Source organism: Chiloscyllium punctatum, chromosome 49 (assembly GCF_047496795.1).
Source record: "Chiloscyllium punctatum isolate Juve2018m chromosome 49, sChiPun1.3, whole genome shotgun sequence".
Classification (NCBI taxonomy): Eukaryota; Metazoa; Chordata; class Chondrichthyes; order Orectolobiformes; family Hemiscylliidae; genus Chiloscyllium; species Chiloscyllium punctatum.
The window spans coordinates 17,366,115-17,384,378 of NC_092787.1; the positions used below are offsets into that span (position 1 = coordinate 17,366,115).

Sequence of the window (18,264 nt, forward strand, 5' to 3'; positions counted from 1 at the left end):
TTTTTTGGGGGGGGGGTGGAAGGATGGGGAAAAGGGGGGCAAAGAAGAGGCTGAAGGTCACGGAGTCGCCGACCGGAGCCTGGATGCTCCCACCCCCCTCCCCCCCCCCCCCAAGCCCCTTCCCTCCTGCCTCGGGAAAGTCCGAGGCTTCTCTGCACGGGCAGGCCGCCGAGCGCATCTATCGTTCCCGTCACTCGATTCATTTCTGTTTAACTCCCCTCCCTCCCGGCGGATTATTTCACAAGTGGAAAGCGCAGAGGGCCACATTTCCCCCGACCCCCGAGTTTTTTTTTAAAATTAACGTTTTGAGGAGGGAGTCGACCGAAGGGTTATTTCGCGCGGGGAGGTGCCGGGGCTCGCGATGGAAGTGGGGTGGTCGCTAACGGCGACGTGCTGCTCATTTCAAACAGGAGGCGCCAAGCCCCGCTCGCTCGGTTTTTGTGTTTTGTTTCTGCTCGAATCTGCCTTCACTCTTTCTCTTACACGCCCCCTTTCCTGAGTGAGCCTGGGTTATTGCCAGGAGACACCGCAGAGCAAGGAGGAGGGGTTACGGGAGGAATGGCTATAGCTCCAACTCATGCCTTTTGCGGTGCCTTCTCTTGCTTTCCTTAGCCTGTTATATGGGGAACTGGATCCAGGCTTTCCATTTTGAGGCGTATGTTGGTGCATTGCTATCCTGTATTGTCCTCTTGCTATGTATAAATTTAACTGTAATTTAGCTGTGTGGTTAGAAGGTCCAGTGACCTCTAATATCGGTGTGAGGTTACTGACCCTACCCCATCCCCCCCCGGTCGTCAACAACTTATTTATAAACCACCTTTGTAGTTAAATGTCCCATCGTGCTTGACAACATTTATAAACAAAATTTGACACTGAGCCATGTGACCTGTTGAGACAGATCACCAAAGTCTTGGCCAGGACTAGATTTTGAGGAGCACTTTATAAAAGGAATGATGGACCGTAAGGTTTGGTCAGAGATTTCTAAAGCTCAGAGCTTTGGCAGCTGAAGGTAACAGCTACTAATGTCTTGGAGAATTCAAAATTGTGGATTCTTCTGCCCAAAATTGAAGGAGCACATTGATCTTGGAGCATTGAGAATCTGAAGGGGAATGAAAATGGCTGGGGCTCTGGCAAAATTTGGAAAGAAGAATGAGACTATAAATTCAAGGCATTACCTGACCACTAAAAGGTAATCAGTAAATAGGACTTGATCGTTAAGATATAGACAGCAGAATTTTAGATGACATCAGGTTATAAAGGATAGAATGTTGGAGGTTGGCTAGGATTGTGTTGGAATAGTCTCGAAGTAGTAAAGGGGCGAAGTTGAGCAGTAAGCTGAAATAAGGGTAGAATCGAACAGTGCTGCTGGATTTCGTAATGATGCTAAATGTGACATTTGAATTCTTAAGGTTGAATTGGAAATCGCTGAATGATAGGAGCAGTAGGAAGTCATTTGACTCATTGTGGCTCTCTTCTGCATCTTTCTACTTCATATGGACCAAAAAGATGTTAAGCATAAGTTGTCTTTATTTATAGGGTCGAAGGAGTGAAAAGAAAGAAATCAGGCTGGGGTGGGGTCCTCAGTTACTCCTCATTGACAAATCTTTCATCCCCAGGATCAGTCTTACAAACCTCCTCTGAATGACAACGTCAAGCTGTTGCTTGGGTATGGGGCCCAAAAGTGCTCCAAATATTCCAAATGTGATGGAGCAGGGGTTTAGTCAGCCTCAATAGTACACATCTGCTCTTATATTCTAGCCCTTTTTTGAAAAGATTATCAACATTGCATTTGCCTTCCTAACTGGCAACTGGACCTGCATGTTAACCTTAAGAGAATCCTGAACTAGAACTCCTAAGTCACTTTGTGTCATTTCCAAAGCCTTTCCCTACTTAGAAAATATCGTTGTTGTAAATATTTATAGGATAAGTACGCCAGTTTCAAGAAATGCATCAGTGGTATAGTTCTCTCTCTCTCTTCATAGAATCCCTGTAGTGTGAAAGCAGGCCTATGGCCTGTCGAGTTCACACTGACCCTCCGAAGACCAGTCCAGCCGCTTGTAACCCTGCATTCCCCAAAGCTAATCTGTATAGCCTGCACATCCCTGGAAACTATGGGAAAGTTCACCTAACCTGCACATCCTTAGACTGTGGGAAGAAGCCAGAGCACCCAAAGGAAATCCAAACACCATGGGAGAATTTGCAAACTACACATAAGTAGTTGCCCAAGGCTGGAATTGAACCAGGTCCCTGGCACTGAGACAGCAGTGCTTACTACTGAGCCACATTGTGTGTGAAAGATTTACCAATTGCATGTTCCATATGCAAGGCTGGACTTATACACTTAATGGTAGGGCTCTGGGGAGAGTTACTGGATAAAGATACGTAGGGGTGGAATTCGGGTTGAGCTGCCAATGGATGCAAACTTGGCTTGATAGTAGGAGACAGTGATGGTTTAGAAGTTTATTTTGGACTGGAGGCCTGTGACCAGCAGTGTTCCACTGGGATATGTACTGGGTCCACTTTCGTTTGTCATTCTTATAAATGATTTGGATAAGAATATAGGGGGCATAGTTAGTAAGTGACACCAAAATTGGTAGTAAAGCGGAAAGTGAAGAAAGTTATCTAAGATAACAAGAGATTGGGTCAATGGGCTGAGGAGTGGCAGATGGAGTGTAATTTGGATAAACGTGAAGTATTGCATTTTGGTAAAGCAAACAAGGGCAAGACTTGGTAGACCCCTGGATAGTGTTGTAGAATAGAGAGCTAAGGGTTCAGGTATGTAATTCTTTCGAAATTTATGTCACAGGCACAAGGTGGTTAAGAAGGCGTTTAACACAGTTGCTTTTGTTGCTCAGACCTTTTGAGTACAGAAGTTGGGATATCATGTTGAAGTTCTGCAGGATGTTGATGCAACCTCTTCTAGAGTTCTGGTCACCCTGCTATAGGAAGGATATTATTAAATTAGAGAATTTAGAAAAAAAAACCAGGATGTTGGCAGGAATGGAGGTTTGAGTTAGAAAAGAAAATAGACTGCAAAGTCTGAGATGTTTTTCATTGTAATGTATGAGATTGAGGGGTGACCTTAGAGATTTATGAAGTCATGGGGAGCAAAAATAGTGATTGGCAATGGTCTCTTCCCTAGGGTGGGTGAGTTCAAGACAAGGGGGCATATTTTTTTTGAAGGGAGAAAGTTTCAAAAAGGATATGAGGGGCAACTATTTTTTACATGTTTCATGTCTGAAATGAAATGCCAGAGGAAGTGATGGATGCAGATACAGTTACAAGATTTAAAAAAAAATTGGAGAAGTACGTGAATAGGAAGGATTTGCAGGGATATGGGCCAAACACCAGCAAGTGGGGCTAGGTTAGTTTGGGAATGCGGTCAGCGTGGATTAGTTGGATCAAAGGGTCTGTTTCCATGCTGCGTTGTTCTGTCTGAGTCTATGTAGTGCTGTCATGCTATGTTTCAAATAATGGTGAGAATGCTTAGCAATTGTATTACTTTATTGATCACTGCAGTGCAGTGCATTTGTAATGTTCCAGAACAGTCAGCTGAGGTCAGACAGTTCAGACTTTGCATATGGTTTTACATAATTATTCAAGTTAAACTGAGAACCACTCTAGTTAAATGATTTGGGAAATGCAGTGGCTGAGTGTGTTGAAGATAATGTGAGCAACCCATTTCCATTGTGTCAGGATTCCATCACGTTGGATGTAACAGCATATGAAAAATTGAACATGTCTTGATGCTGATTTATAACAGACTGTGGATCTGATTTCATTCTCTAACCGTGTCTTTTATTTGCAGAGGTGAGTGTAGTAAATACATACATTTAATTTTCTGATTTAAAAAAAATGACAGTCTTATTCTTTACTTTGGCTGTACACCCATAAATTGTTTTCTCTGAGAATGTTTGAGGTTCCCCCTTTGTAGTTATAGTTTTATTTTACTTTGGAGTGGTTTCAGTGCTCTGTGTTGAATTCCTGTCAGTGGACAGAAGCTGTGGTCTCCTGTCTGTTTGAATGTTAGTGCACCGTATTGATTTAACTACTTGTCGTAAAGTTGTGCATCACAGTCTTAAATAAAAGGCACACACCATCTATGCATCAAAATAAAATTTATTCAAGTATAAAGGCAACAGTTAAAAATTGCCAATTTTGGTTTTGTATAGTGGAGTGAAGGTGGGTTGTAGATGAGAGAGAAAAGAAAGGCATTGTACTTCACTCCAAGATTTAAGAATAAATAGATGTCTTTTTAAAAAAAAAAGTCAGATGTCTGCTATAAATGTGAAATAATTAATATTGCTAACACTTGTTTTAAAAGAAAGTCAGGTAGGTGTTATGAAAGGAAATGCAACAGCATGGATAGAAAGTTGGCTGACAACCAGATGATTCAAATAATTGTATGCTGTTTGCTGTGAAGGAGGATTGGAAGGTTGGTAAGCAGTGACAAACCTAATGAAAGACTTCAGGAAGGCACAAGGTTGGAAGAATGGGCAGATGGACACACATGCATTTTCATCTGTAATCTCTCCTCCAGATTTTGAGGTAAACAGGAACTGGGAGTGCAGTGATTAAAATTGCAAGCAGGTAGTATGATAAATATGTGAAATTAAATTACTTTGTGCAGTTTTGGTTAGCCAGTTGTAGAATGGAATTTAAAGTAATGTAAAGAATGCAACACAGGTTTGCCACAATGATATTCAGGGTGGAAGTTATGAGGGAGATTGTGATCCTGAACTTTTTTTTTCCCATTTACTCAGTGAGTAGATAAGCTTTAATATAGGTTTATGGCAAACTGTAAAGGACTTCCACTAGTTGGGAAGATTATGATAATTTGGAAGTATTGTGTGTAGTTTTGGTTTCCTTATCTAAGGAAGGGTATACTTGCCACAGAGATATTGCAACAGAGTTTGACTAAATTAATTCCAGGGATGGTCAGATTGTGTTGTAAGGAGTGATTGAAGAAACAAAATTTTGGTTGAGGAGTCATCTCATTGAAGCTGAGAAAATTCATCCAGGGCATGTTGATAAGTCTGGAACAGGGATGGGGCAAGTGAGCACAGTCTGGGGATAAGTGGTAGGACTGACGTGAGGAGGAATGTCTTCACTCAGAAGGTGGTGAATCTTTAGAATCCTCTGCAATAGGTGTCTGTGGATACACAATTTTGAACATGTTCAATTTGCTGGATCCTAATGACACCAAGGTATATGAGGGTAATAGGAAAAGTGACATAGAGGTAGCTAATCAACCATAATCTATTTTAATGGCTCATTGGGCCAAATGGCCTACTACATCTATTTCCTATGTTGCTATTTTGAAATTTCCTTTGAAAGTGAGGAGTGTTATGGACCAGGGCAGACCACTCAAACCATTTTAAGAAGGTAGCCCAGACCCTAACTTTGCAAGTTGTTTTAAGCAGGTGTAAAATGAATATTCCAGGAGAGAACTAGCTGGTCAAACCACTGAGTTTTAAACAGGACAGAATTTATTTACAAGATTGCTGAATGAAACATAAACAACAGAAAAAAGAATACTGAATAACTCAAACTGTCCAAAAACCCAACATATAATTCCAACTTAATGATATTATTCCAAATCCTCATAAGCACCCAGTTGGCACAAAAGATAAAATCAAACACAAGTTCTTACAGGATAGAATTCGGAGAGACAGTACCAGCTTGGATGTGCTTCTGAGTCCAGCAGCTTTTCCATGTCTCACCGGACTGCTTTAATAAAAAAGAGCAGAGAGAACCTGAGCTGGGAGAACTGGTCATTCCCCTTTCATTGTACAAATGTTTTTTAAACTTGAAAGCCTTCTGCCTGAGGCAGTATCTGTTAGCTATTATCAAATTGGCCCTAAAACCCTTCAACCCCCAGACATTTCAGAGTCTGAATCATTTGCGATCTCTCTGGAAAATCGAAGCCAAGGACTGCATAGACTTGTTAATGGAGCAGATTTGTCATGCCTCCACCCTCGCCACCCCCCCCCCCCAAAAATGGACCAGCATAGCCAAAGATGGCTTTATTTTAAAACCCCTTAAAGAAAACTTTAGTACTCTAAACCACACATACATTACTTTGACTATAAACACGCACAATTACATTCTGTTGTACTCCTGCCACTGAACACCTCAGCCTCATTTAAGGCTCAACAGTGCATCGACAATCACATTTTCTTTTCCTGCCACATGCACAGTTTTCAAATTGAATGGCTGTAACAACAACCATCTAAACAATCTGATACTTTTGTCCTTAAATTTCAGTACAAGCCTCAGTGGGTTATGATTAGTATATATGATTGTCTCAGACAAGTTACTGATAACGTAAACACCGAGATGTTGTAATACCAACACCAAGCTCAAGGTCTCCTTCTCGACTGTTGAATATTTCTGCTGATGAGTGTTTAGCTTTCATGCAAAATACCCGATAGGTCTTTCTGTCTTCTCGTCTTCTTGCAAGAGCACAGCACCAACACCCTCATCACTTGCATCGATAGCCACCTTGAATGGCTTTGCATTATTAGATGTGGCTAATACCGGGGCAGTGGTTAACACAGCTTTCAGGCTGTCAAATTCCTTCTGACATTCTGCTGTCCACTGAAACCCCTTGCCTTTCTTTACCAACTCAGTGACTGGAGCATCCACAGTGCTAAAATTTGGTACAAATTTTCAATTAAATCCAGTCAATCCCAGGAGCTGTAGTACTGTTCTTTTTGCCGATAGTGTGGGAAACCACCCGTTACCTTTTTTTTCCGCATCCCATGGGACCATTTGTCCATGTCCAAGAACATGGTCCAGGGAGGTGACTTGGGCTTTGGCAAATATACTTTTAGCCAGGTTTAACACCCTGCCTGCCTTCTGAAGTTGATTGAGTAAATATATGTTCATTCCACGTGTAACTAAAAATGATCAGGTCATTGATATATGCGACACAGTTGGGTAATCTGGCAATTACCTTTATTGGTTAGTCACTGAAATGTGGCTGGTGCATTTTTCATGCCAAATGGCATGACTTTAAACTGATACAGTCCATTTGGCATTTCAAAAGCTGAAATTGCCTTTGCTCTTTCCGACCAAGGTACCTGCCAGTATTGTCTGAGCAAATCCAATTTAGAAGTATGATTTGCTTGTACCACCTTCTCAACAGTCTTCCAAACGTGGAATAGGATATGCATCAGTCTTTGTAACTGCATTGACTTTGCAATCGTCCACATGTGACTGTTGGGTACCATCTGGTTTTGGCACCATTACTATGGGTGAACTCCTATCATTGTAACTTACATTGATTATGTCACCTTAGAGCAATCTCCTTTTGAACCTGTGCCAACTTGAGGGTCATGCTTATAAGGATGTTGCTTAAGCAGAACATCATCTCCTGTATCTAAGTCATGCATAATTAGTTAGTACTTCCCAGCTTATTTCCACTTATCTCCCCATGTGATAGTGATAACTCTTTCAAGTCATTTTGATTTTCCTCTGCAAGGTAACTCAGTTTATTTCAATTTTTGACAACTTCCTCATTGTCCAGTTTGATCTGAGGAATGTCTAATTCAGAATCCTCTGAACTTGGTTGCTGCTTCTGTGTTGTAATCAATCATTCATTCTCTTGTTTTTCTTCCCTGTCAAAATATCTTTTGAGCATATTCGCACACTCTGTGACACATACTGAGACTTCTTTCTGCCTGGCACCTCTATAAAGTAATTCACCTCATTCAATTTTCATTCAACTTGATAAGGTCCACTAAACCTTGCTTTTAAAGGTTCCCGTATGACTAGAAGTAACACTAATACCTTATCCCCGATAGCAAAATTGCGAATTTTTGATTTCTTATCTGCTTCCTGTTTCATTATATGCTGTGATACTTTTTAAATGCCAACTCCCCCCAGCTTTAATCATTCCCTAAAATTTGACATAGTCCAAATGTGTGGTCTCTGAATTCTGACTTAACAATTTCTCCTTAATCAATTTTAACGGTCCTCTTACTTCAGTCTCAAAAACTAATTCAAATGGGCTGAATTGGGTGGACTCATTTGGTGCATCTCTGATTGCAAAAAGCACAAACAGAATTCCCTTATCCCAATCATCTGGATAATCTTGACTATAAGCCCTCAATGTCGTCTTTAATGTCGGATGCCATCTTTCTAGCGTTCTCTGCGATTCTGGATGGTACGCAGTAGACTTGAATTGTTTTATTCCTCAGCTGTTCATAACTTCCTAGAATAATTTTGATGTGAAGTTTGACTTTTGATCTGTTTGTATCTTGGTAGTCTGTATCCAGTGAAAAATTTGAGTAATGCCTCGACAGTCCTTTTAGCTGTGATATTGCATAATGGATGGCCTCTGGAAATCTAGTCGACACATCCGTTATTGTTAACAAATATTAATTCCCACTTTTTGTTTGAGGTAGGAGACCTATGCAATCGATTTAAGACTCTTGTAAAAGGTTAGTCAAATGCAGGAATAGGTATTAAAAGTGCGAGTTTTATTATTGCCTGTGCTTTTCCAAATACCTGACATGCGTGACACGTCTGGCAAAATTCAGCAACATCCTTGTGCAGTGCAGGTCAGTAAAAATGTTTTTTGTATTTTAGCTTGTGTTTTTCTCACTTCTAAATGACCTCCAAATGGTAACTCGTGCGCCACTTGGAACACATCCTTTCTATAATCCGCTGGCAATACGATTTGATGAGCTTCTGCCCACTTCTTATCTGTCTGAATAAAACATCATTAAAATGTCATTTTTAAGATGGTAATATTTAGGGATACGTTCGGATTCCTTTTCTGTGTATCCCTTTTGATACAATTGCTTTAAATTTTCATCTTTCTGCTGTAACTCAGTAAACTTATCTGAGCTAAAGATGTTTGCATTGTTATCCATCTTTACCTGATTTGTGCCAACCGTCTGAACAAATAGGGTATCTACTAATGCCACTTCAACTTTATTAGCTGTACTACTTAATTACCAATTGAAACAGGAGAGATTTTGTGACCTCGTTACCACACGGTCAGGAAATTTCCAGGATATGTGTCCTGCAATAGTTCAGTTGCCAGAGTTTCCACTGGCTTATCAACCACAGTAGGCATCACTCCTACCAGTGAATCAGCTATATCATTAGCAGGGCAAGTTGTATTCCTGGAGCTCAGTACTTCTACCACAAATTCTCCACTCTTCTTTGGACATTCTTACCTTGCTTTACATAATTGAGCGCTTTTTGTCTCACCATGAATTCCTGTTACTAGTACCTTTCCTGGCAATAGTCCTTCAGAAGTACATATCAGCATCACTGACTGAGAGGATTCTGTGTTGCTTAATATTGTAACCTCTTTACTTACTGCTCTTGGCCTATGCAAATAAATTTACTTTTGCAGGTATATGGTTTAAGAAGATCTGGCACTTCCTCCTTAACCAACCTCCGACCAGCTTGTACATTCTGGTGCAGCTTTCTAGCCTCCACTGTGCTTTGTTACCACTCCAACAAAATTCACTGGCTTATCCTGTTTTCCTACATCTAGCTTCCCAATGCTTTTCCTAACCCACCAACACTGATTTCATGTGGCCTACTGTATTGCAGTGAAAACACTGGAACTTTTTAACTTCTCTGTCCCCTTCAAGGGTTTCTTTTTTACCCTGTAGTAAGTTATCCTTATGGTCTTCACTGAGATCTATCTTTTCCTTTCCATGTGAGGATTTCTTTTTTTTTCCCCAATTTCTATCCCTCGTAGATTGAAATTGATTCTGGAAGTCAAACTTTGCTTTCTGGACCAACTCCGAATCATCCGCCATTTCAGCTGCTAATCTTGCTGTTCAAACTCTCTGCTTTTCCACATGAGTTCTCGCTACTTCAGGAAGTGAATTTTTTGAGCTCCTCTAAGATAATTCTCTAAGAGCGTTGTAGGTTTGCTCTATTTTAAATGCCCTTATCCACATTTCAAAATTACCTTGTTTGATCCTTTCATGTATGTAGGTTTGACCAGGGTCCCTCCTCAGATTCCTGAAACATTGTCTGTAGGCTTCTGGCACAAGCTCATATATACTTCAGATGGCTTTCTTCACCTCCTCATATGCCCCAGATACCTCCTCTGATATTGATGCAAACACCTCACTAGCTTTACCTACAAGTTTTTTGTTTGGATCATCAAAACCACTTCGTCACTGGCCACTGCATTTGTTCAGCCACTTTTTTCAAATGAGATGAAAAAGGCCTCCAAATCTTCTCATCAAATTTAGGCAATGCATGAATATATTTAAATAGTTTTGCACCAGGCCTTTGGCTACCATGGGTTTGCTCATTCTCACAATCTCCTCACAAAGCTTATCTTCAGCCTTCACCTTCATCCTTTTAAGCTGACTTTCCTGTCTTAAGTGCCAATTTCCAAAGTTCCTCTTGTCTGCTTTGAATTGTAATTCCTTGTCTTTTGTCTCTAACTCAAGCTGCTTCATTTGCAATTGAATTTTAGCTATCTCTAAAGACCTTGGCCTTTCCAGCAAATTTAAATGCTGAGCTATTGCTTAACTATGTCATCTTTCCTCACAGAGGAGCCAGCTCCACCTCCAGCTTGTCTGCTAATTCCAGCAGCTTGGCCTTGATCACTTTTTGTAAAACCCCCAAAGTCACTTCCTCCACCCCCAAAAAACTCTTAGTGACTGAAAGAGCCATTGCTATCCCAAGCACCATTTAAACCAACCAAAATCAACACCTGGAGCAAAAGACACTAACACCTACCACTCGCTGCCTACGAGTCCAATAACTCTAATGCCAATTTGGAACTGAAGAACAAATCCTGTAAAGAGCCCCACAGTATGTTATGTTAAGTATCAGGCCAGATCCCTCTTTTTCGTGCAAAAGGTGGTGTGTGTATGGAATGAGGTGCCAGTGGAAGTAGTGGAGGCTGGTATGATTACAATGCTTAAAGGCATCTGGATGGGTACATGAATAGGAATGGTTTAGAGGGATATGGGCCAAATGCTGGCAAATGGGGCTAGATTAGTTTAGGTATATTTTGCTTGAAATTAGATATGTTTTCTATCATGCAGCACAACTCATCAACATTTGAGCTAGTGTATTCAAAATGTTTTCAAATTAATTGGATGTTTTAATTGATAATAGAATTCTAATAGTGACATAATTGAATAAAATTTAGCCCCCCCACTAATTTAGCAGCCAACTAAAGTTGTGCATTCCTGTTCATATGAAATGAGTTTCTTCATCGGCTTTGTGGAGATAACATGTTTGTCTGAACAGACTGATTAAAATAACTGTAATGACATACCTCAAGCAGGTGGGTCTTGAACTTAGCCTTATGGCTCTGGAAGGAATACTTTCATTATGCCCCAGGAACCCCCTCAGTGGAGGTTATATGCTGCTGTCATAGTTGTCACACCAGCTACCCTCTTAGAAAATAGGATCTGATACACTAAATCTGTACTATTTTGAAGAGTATGTTGTACTCCATATAGAAATGTTATCAAATTCCCATAAACCTTTGAATATGCATTTGCTGCAACAATGAAATTCCTACAGCTATAAATTGTGTGAAGATTGGCATTGTAGGACTAGAACCTTGAATGCTCAGGTGGTAGACATTTGACCTATTTTAACACAATCTGCTTTTTGAAACAGCCCAACACATTCTGCTACCCTGTTTATGCTACTTGGCCCTATATCATTTCTTTCTTTTTGAGTACGTGATGTAGCATGCACTGTACGTTTTCAGGGATAAGACTTTTTCTGACTTGGTGTTAATGTTTAATGTAACTGCAGTTTTAGTGGCTGTTTGCTAGACGTTTAACCTAATTGTTTAAAACAAATCTATTGGTAAAATTATATTGTACTGTAATAGAAGACTTCCAGTAATTGTGTGGTTAATCAGAACTATTAATTTAACTAGGTGGGATTGAGGTTCACAAGGAAGACGTATTAGAAATTCTGCAGAGTGTGAAAATAGATAAGTCCCCTGGGCCGGATGGGATTTATCCTAGGATCCTCTGGGAAGCCAGGGAGGAGATTGCTGAGCCTTTGGCCTTGATCTGTAAATCCTCATTGTTTACAGGAATAGTACCAGAAGACTGGAGGATAGCAAATGTGATTCCCCTGTTGAAAAAGGGGAGTAGAGACACCCCTGGTAATTATAGACCAGTGAGCCTTACTTCAGCTGTTGGTAGTGTTGGAAAAGGTTATAAGAGATAGGATTTATAATCATCTAGAAAAGAATAATTTGATTAGGGATAGTCAGCATAGTTTTGTGAAGGGTAGGTCGTGCCTCACAAACCTTATTGAGTTCTTTGAGAAGGTGACCCAAGAGGCAGATGAGAGTAAACCGGTGGTTGTGGTGTATATGGATTTCAGCAAGGCATTCGATAAGGTTCCCCACAGTAGCTATTGTACAAAATGCGGAGGAATGGGATTGTGGGAGATATAGCAGTTAGGATCAGTAATTGGTTTGCTGAAAGAAGACAGAGGGTGGTGGTTGATGGGAAATGTTCATCCTGGAGTCCAGTTACCAGTGGTGTACCGCAAGGGTTGGCGTTGGGTCCACTGCTGTTCGTCATTTTTATAAATGACCTGGATGAGGGCGTAGAAGGGTGGGATGGTAAATTTGCAGACGACACTAAGGTCGGTGGAGTTGTGGATAGTGACGAAGGATGTAGTAGGTTACAGAGAGACATAGATAAGCTGCAGAGCTGGGCTGAGAGGTGGCAAATGGAGTTTAATGCGCTCAAGTGAGGGGTGATTCACTTTGGTCGGAGTAACCGGAATACAATATACTGGGCTAATGGTAAGATTCTTGGTAGTGTAGTTGAGCAGAGAGATCTGTGTCCAGGTACACAGATCCTTGAAAGTTGCCACCCAGGTTGACAGGGTTGTCAAGAAGGCATACAGTGTTTTAGCTTTTATTAATAGATAGAGTTCCAGAACCACAAGGTTATGCTAAAGCTGTACAAAACTCTGGTGCGGCCGCACTTGTAATATTGTGTACAGTTCTGGTCACCGCATTATAAGGAGGATGTGGAAGCTTTGGAAAGGGTGCAGAGGAGATTTACTAGGATGTTGCCTGGTATGGAGGGAAGGTCTTGCAAGGAAAGGCTGAGGGACTTGAGGCTGTTTTCGTTGGAGAGAAGAAGGTTGAGAGATGACTTAAGAGAGACATATAAGATAATCAGAGGGTTAGATAGGGTGGACAGGGAGAGCCTTTTTCCAAGTATGGTGACGGTGAGCACGGGGGGCATAGCTTTAAATTGAGGGGTGATAGATATAGGACAGATGTCGGAGGTAGTTTCTTTACTCAGTAATAAGGGTACGGAATGCTTTTCCTGCAACGGTAGTAGATTCGCCAACTTTAAGTACATTTAAGTTGTCATTGGACAAGCATATGGACATACATGGAATAGTGTAGGTTAGATGGGCTTCAGGTTGGTATGACAGGTCAGCGCAACATCGAGGGCCGAAGGGCCTGTACTGCACTGTTATGTTCTATAATTTAAATTTTCATAAAATAGTAGCTGGAGTTTTTTGACAGGTACCTTTTTTGTTCCTTTTTAGGTTCAGTGTTGAACTAATATGGGAATGCATTCTTTGATTTTAGCTTCATCTAGTGTTTTAGTTGTGCTGCAGAAACAGATTGCTGACTGGGGGAAGTGTGAGTGAATACTGGGCTATATTATTGTATTTTCTCTCATACCACACTGGGAGAATTCATATCTAAATTATCCATTTTTTGAGTGCTGTCTGTGATCACATAATACACCCAGAGATTAGCATCTTGTCCTTTATCAAAGCATCTGACACGTTAATTTCAGTTCCTGTTTTCTTGGTGCACATGAAACATTTGGGATATGGTGAAATGGGCAAATAACTAGTATACTAGTTCCTGTCACTGAGGAGATTGTAGAACTAACCATGTTGGCTGATCTCTTTAAATTGGAAACTGATTATTCAATTCACATTTGGTTAGAAAAGTCTGCAATGATAGGTTAATTAATGTAGAAACAGTTGACATTCTGACCTCAGTTCAAAAATGGTTTAGTTTATGTAATTGAGGATCATGCTAAACTTTTTTGCATTTTAATTTCCTATCACCAGTGATCATTTACATTGAGCAAATAATTGCCACGAGTCCATGTTCAAAATTAATGTTAACTTGAATAAATCTGTCTGTTCCTTTATGGTAGAGGTTGGTTGGCAACTAATGTTTCTTCTCTGTCAAATATAGAGTGTTTTCTATCTAACTAGAAATAGAGGTGATCAAAAATTATCATCAAAGTCTGGTCAAAACTGGCAATTTGTGCAGAACAGTTACTGAATTAATATTGCAGCTGACCCAATAATATCTCTCTTTTGCAGTGGTTCGAGTCCCGTTACTGCTGCCTTATGGAATTGTTAATGCTCAGAATCTTTCTTCCTTGTTCTGGTGTTTGATCCTCTTTAGTTTTTGTTCCTATCACTTTCCAGCTAAAGCTAAAATTCATGACTTATTAGTTTCCTTTTTAGCAATGTCAAAATTTCCACTTCCTTCTGCAACTCAGAATTTCCGCTTTATTGAACTTTCCGAACTTCCCAATTTGTGTTGTGTTTCAGAATGTCATTTGTATCCTAATGTTCACAGCCTTACTATTCAAATGCTCCTTGCCACAGCACATGGTTGCCCTTCTGACCCGTACTTAATGCCTCTTTTTGCATTGGTAAGAAGTAATGAAGAATGCCTCTTAATTAGTGCAGTAAAGGAGTTCTCAACAAAATCACTAATTTCTTAGTAAAATTGATGGATCGTTTGCTCCTGCCCAACTTTGGAAGAGTCATACTGGCTTGAAAAATTAGCTGATTCTCTCTATAGATACTGCCAGACTTGTGGAGTTTCTCTAGCACTTTTTATTTCAGATTATTTATAAACATATTGGTTGATAGGTTGACATATATTTGATGTGTAGCTGCAGGGTTGTAATTTAATCTGATGCTTTCTAACAAGTCACTGAAGAATTGTGTCACCGTATTTAGTTGCATGTAATCTGGATGTGGTGTTAATTTTTTGAATTGCTCAATTGCAAGATATAGCATAAATAACTCCTTGCTCAGATTTTTGACCATTTTGACTTTATTCCATCTCTTCCATGTTATTAAACTTTTCTTCCACTTTTCAGCACTTGTCTCTTTACTGTTCTTCTCATAATCTGTTCTTAAAATTTGCTCATGAGATGGAGGCATCACTGGCTAGACCAGCATTTATTGCCTATCCCAAATTGTTCAGAGGGCATTTAAGAGTCCACCGTATTGTTGTGGGCAGAAAGTCACAAGGAGACAAAAGTGGGCAGGAATGATAGATTTCCTTCTCTAAATAAATAAATGAATCAGATTGGTTTTTATGACAATTGGCAGTGGTTGTATGATCTCTACCAGGAGATTTCATCACCTTCCCTGTGGGATTCAAGCCCCTGTCCATGGACCTGGGGTTTTTGATTCTTAGTCTAGTAAAACTATCATTGCACCATTACCGTTACTGTTTCTGCACCATCAACATCTTTTTTATTGTAGGCATAATTTTTGTTTCATTCACTGTTACCACCTCCAAAGTGGGTTGAGTGGAAACTGGGAATGTTCAGTATAGCCTTTTTTATAAAAAGAAAGTCCCATGCCATATCTGAAAACATAAAGCTGATGTGTTTTCTGATATCTGAGCAATTGGAATGATGTTGTGAAACTTGAAAGGGTTCAGAAAAGATTTACAAGGATGTTGCCAGAGTTAGAGAATTTGAACTATAGGGAGAGGCTGACTAGGCTTGGGCTGTTTTTCCTGGAACATCAGAGGCTGTGGGGTGACCTTATAGAGGTCTATAAAATCATGAAGGACATGGATAGGGTCAGTCATCACTGTCTTTCCCCTGGGATGGGTGAGTCCAGAGCTAGTGGGTATAGGTTTAGGTGAGAGGGGAAGATATAAAAGGGACCTAACGAGCAAAAATCTTTTAACACAGAGGATGGTACATGTATGGATTGAGCTGCCAGAGGAAGTGGAGCAGGGTGGTACAATTATGGGCATCTGGTTGGGTTATAAATTTAGGGATATGGGAGTTGAAGAGTGTGAAGGCAGCATCCGAGGAGCAGCAGAATCTACATTCCGGGCATAAGCCCTTCATTGGGAATGGGGGATATGGGCCAAATGTTGGTAAATGGGATTAGATTAATTTAGTATATCTGGTCAGCATGGATGGGTTGGACCAAAGGGTCTGTTTCCATGCTGTGCATCTCTGACTCTATGTAGACCAGTCACTTTCACTGCAGAAAAAGGTCACAAACCTCAAGTGTTAATGCTTTCTGTTTCTGCAGGTGCTGACTAACCTGCTTCATGTTTCTAGCATTTCAAATTTTATTTTTAAGAATTCTAACATGTCCAAATTTTGTTTTTGTTTCTTACCTATTGACATGGAGGTACCAGCTAGAACTTTTGCTTCTCTGAACTATCCTTTGACTGCATCCAATAGAAATACAGTATATGAAATATGGATGTTCAGTGAAGACCAGATTATAGTTGGCTGTAATATCTGCTGTTACCTTTTATCACTCTTGAGATGCTGAAAGGCAAATTCGACCCAGTGTGAATGGGAGCATTTCTGGAGAGATTCATGAGACCTATAATTAAAGATATGTAATATATTTTGGAGGACTTGAGCTTCTCGGCAGAACATTGTGGTTTTGTTTTTAGGCTGTCTTTTATTTGGCCTATGGTCACAATCATGAGTTCAGTTGATTTTGAGACTGATATCGTGAATCACAGAAAAAGCTTCCTTGGATTGCTAGTTTTAATTTTCTATCTGCACAGATGGTTCTGAAACAATATTTAATTTTCTACTCTACCTAGATGTGCTTATGAAGGTTAGCCTTTGAAAGGGGGGAATAAAAATGTTCAAGCATTTAATTTTATTTTGAATGTTGGCACGAGCAAATGGGAGGCAAAATAGAAACCGGAGAACAAGACGTTTGTTGGCCATTTAGCCCTTCGAGCCTGTTTCACCATTCAATGTTATTTTTTTTCTCAGCGGAACCCTTAGTTATATTGACACATATAGAATGTTTATAAATGGCCACCTCTGAGATCTTCCTTTCTGCGAATGCTATCTGATGGAATGTGAGTAACATCCTCAATCTGACCTGTTTTCATCCCACATCAAGCCAGGGTTTTCGAAGCTGACTAGGCACTAGGTCCAGGGATTTTGGTTATGTTACCTCTGGTGGCACGCAGCTTGATATCTGGGTGTTAGCCAGCTCCTCGCATCTCTGGGACAGTCTTGACCAGCCAACATACTGAAAGAGCTCCTCTCAGTTAGCCTTTACCTAATCCTGTCGATTACTCAACAGATGGTTTCCTTGCTAAGCAGATCTGAAACATGGGCAAACGTATAATTGAAGGATGAAAAGATGAAAAGAGTCCCATGCTAATTCCTTCCCCATCCCAACTCTGTACTGTGCAGATCCTACTCCTTGAAAACATTCAATATTTTGACTTCAACTGCTTTCTCTGTGGCAGGGAGTTCCGTAAGCTCATCTCTCTCTGGTTGAAGAAATTGCTCATCTGTCTTAAATGCTCTATTCCATATCCTTTGAGTGTGACTCCTGGTTCTGGACTCCCTGTTCATCAGGAGCATCCTTCCTGAGTTTACCCTGTCTTATGAGAATTTTAAAAGTTTCTGGCAAAAACAATACACTGTCCTGTTTACTGTAGAGCATGGTATAGAAGTCAACCTGGCTTCTCAATTGATCTTCCTTTCATGCACTTCATGCAATATTCACAATAAATGTTTGCCTGAAAATCTTCACCCCATAAAATGCTTGCTAGTACTTAATTAATTCAAGGGAGCAAACACTCAACATAAGTTGTATGGGGAAGGTGCACAATAGTTTAAAACACGGCCACATGGAGACTGAGTGAGCATAAATTGAGGTGGTGACGACTATAACAATACTGGGTGCAATGTGATAATTTAGCATTCATTTTGAGACTAAGAAATTTGGGTCAGAAACAATAGAGCTACACTTAAATAAGGGCACCTATATAGGAATGAAGGCAGAGTTGGCTGGAGTGGACTGGGAAAGGAGTTTAGCAGAAAATGTGTTTGAAGGACAATGGTGGATATTTAAGAAAATAGCTCCTGAGTCGCAGCAAAGGTATATCCTAATGAGGGGAGAGAGTTCTAGGAAGGTGATAAACCAACTGTGCTTAACCAAGCAAATTAAGGATAGCATCAATTTGAAAGGAGAAAAACATATTAT

At 40.3% G+C, this 18,264-nt stretch overlaps 1 protein-coding gene across 1 annotated transcript in view; it reads left to right on the forward strand.

Moving 5' to 3' along the window:
* Positions 1-18,264, forward strand: part of LOC140469263 (rap guanine nucleotide exchange factor 1-like) — a 236,966-nt gene that overhangs the window by 276 nt on the left and 218,426 nt on the right. The window lies entirely within an intron of this gene.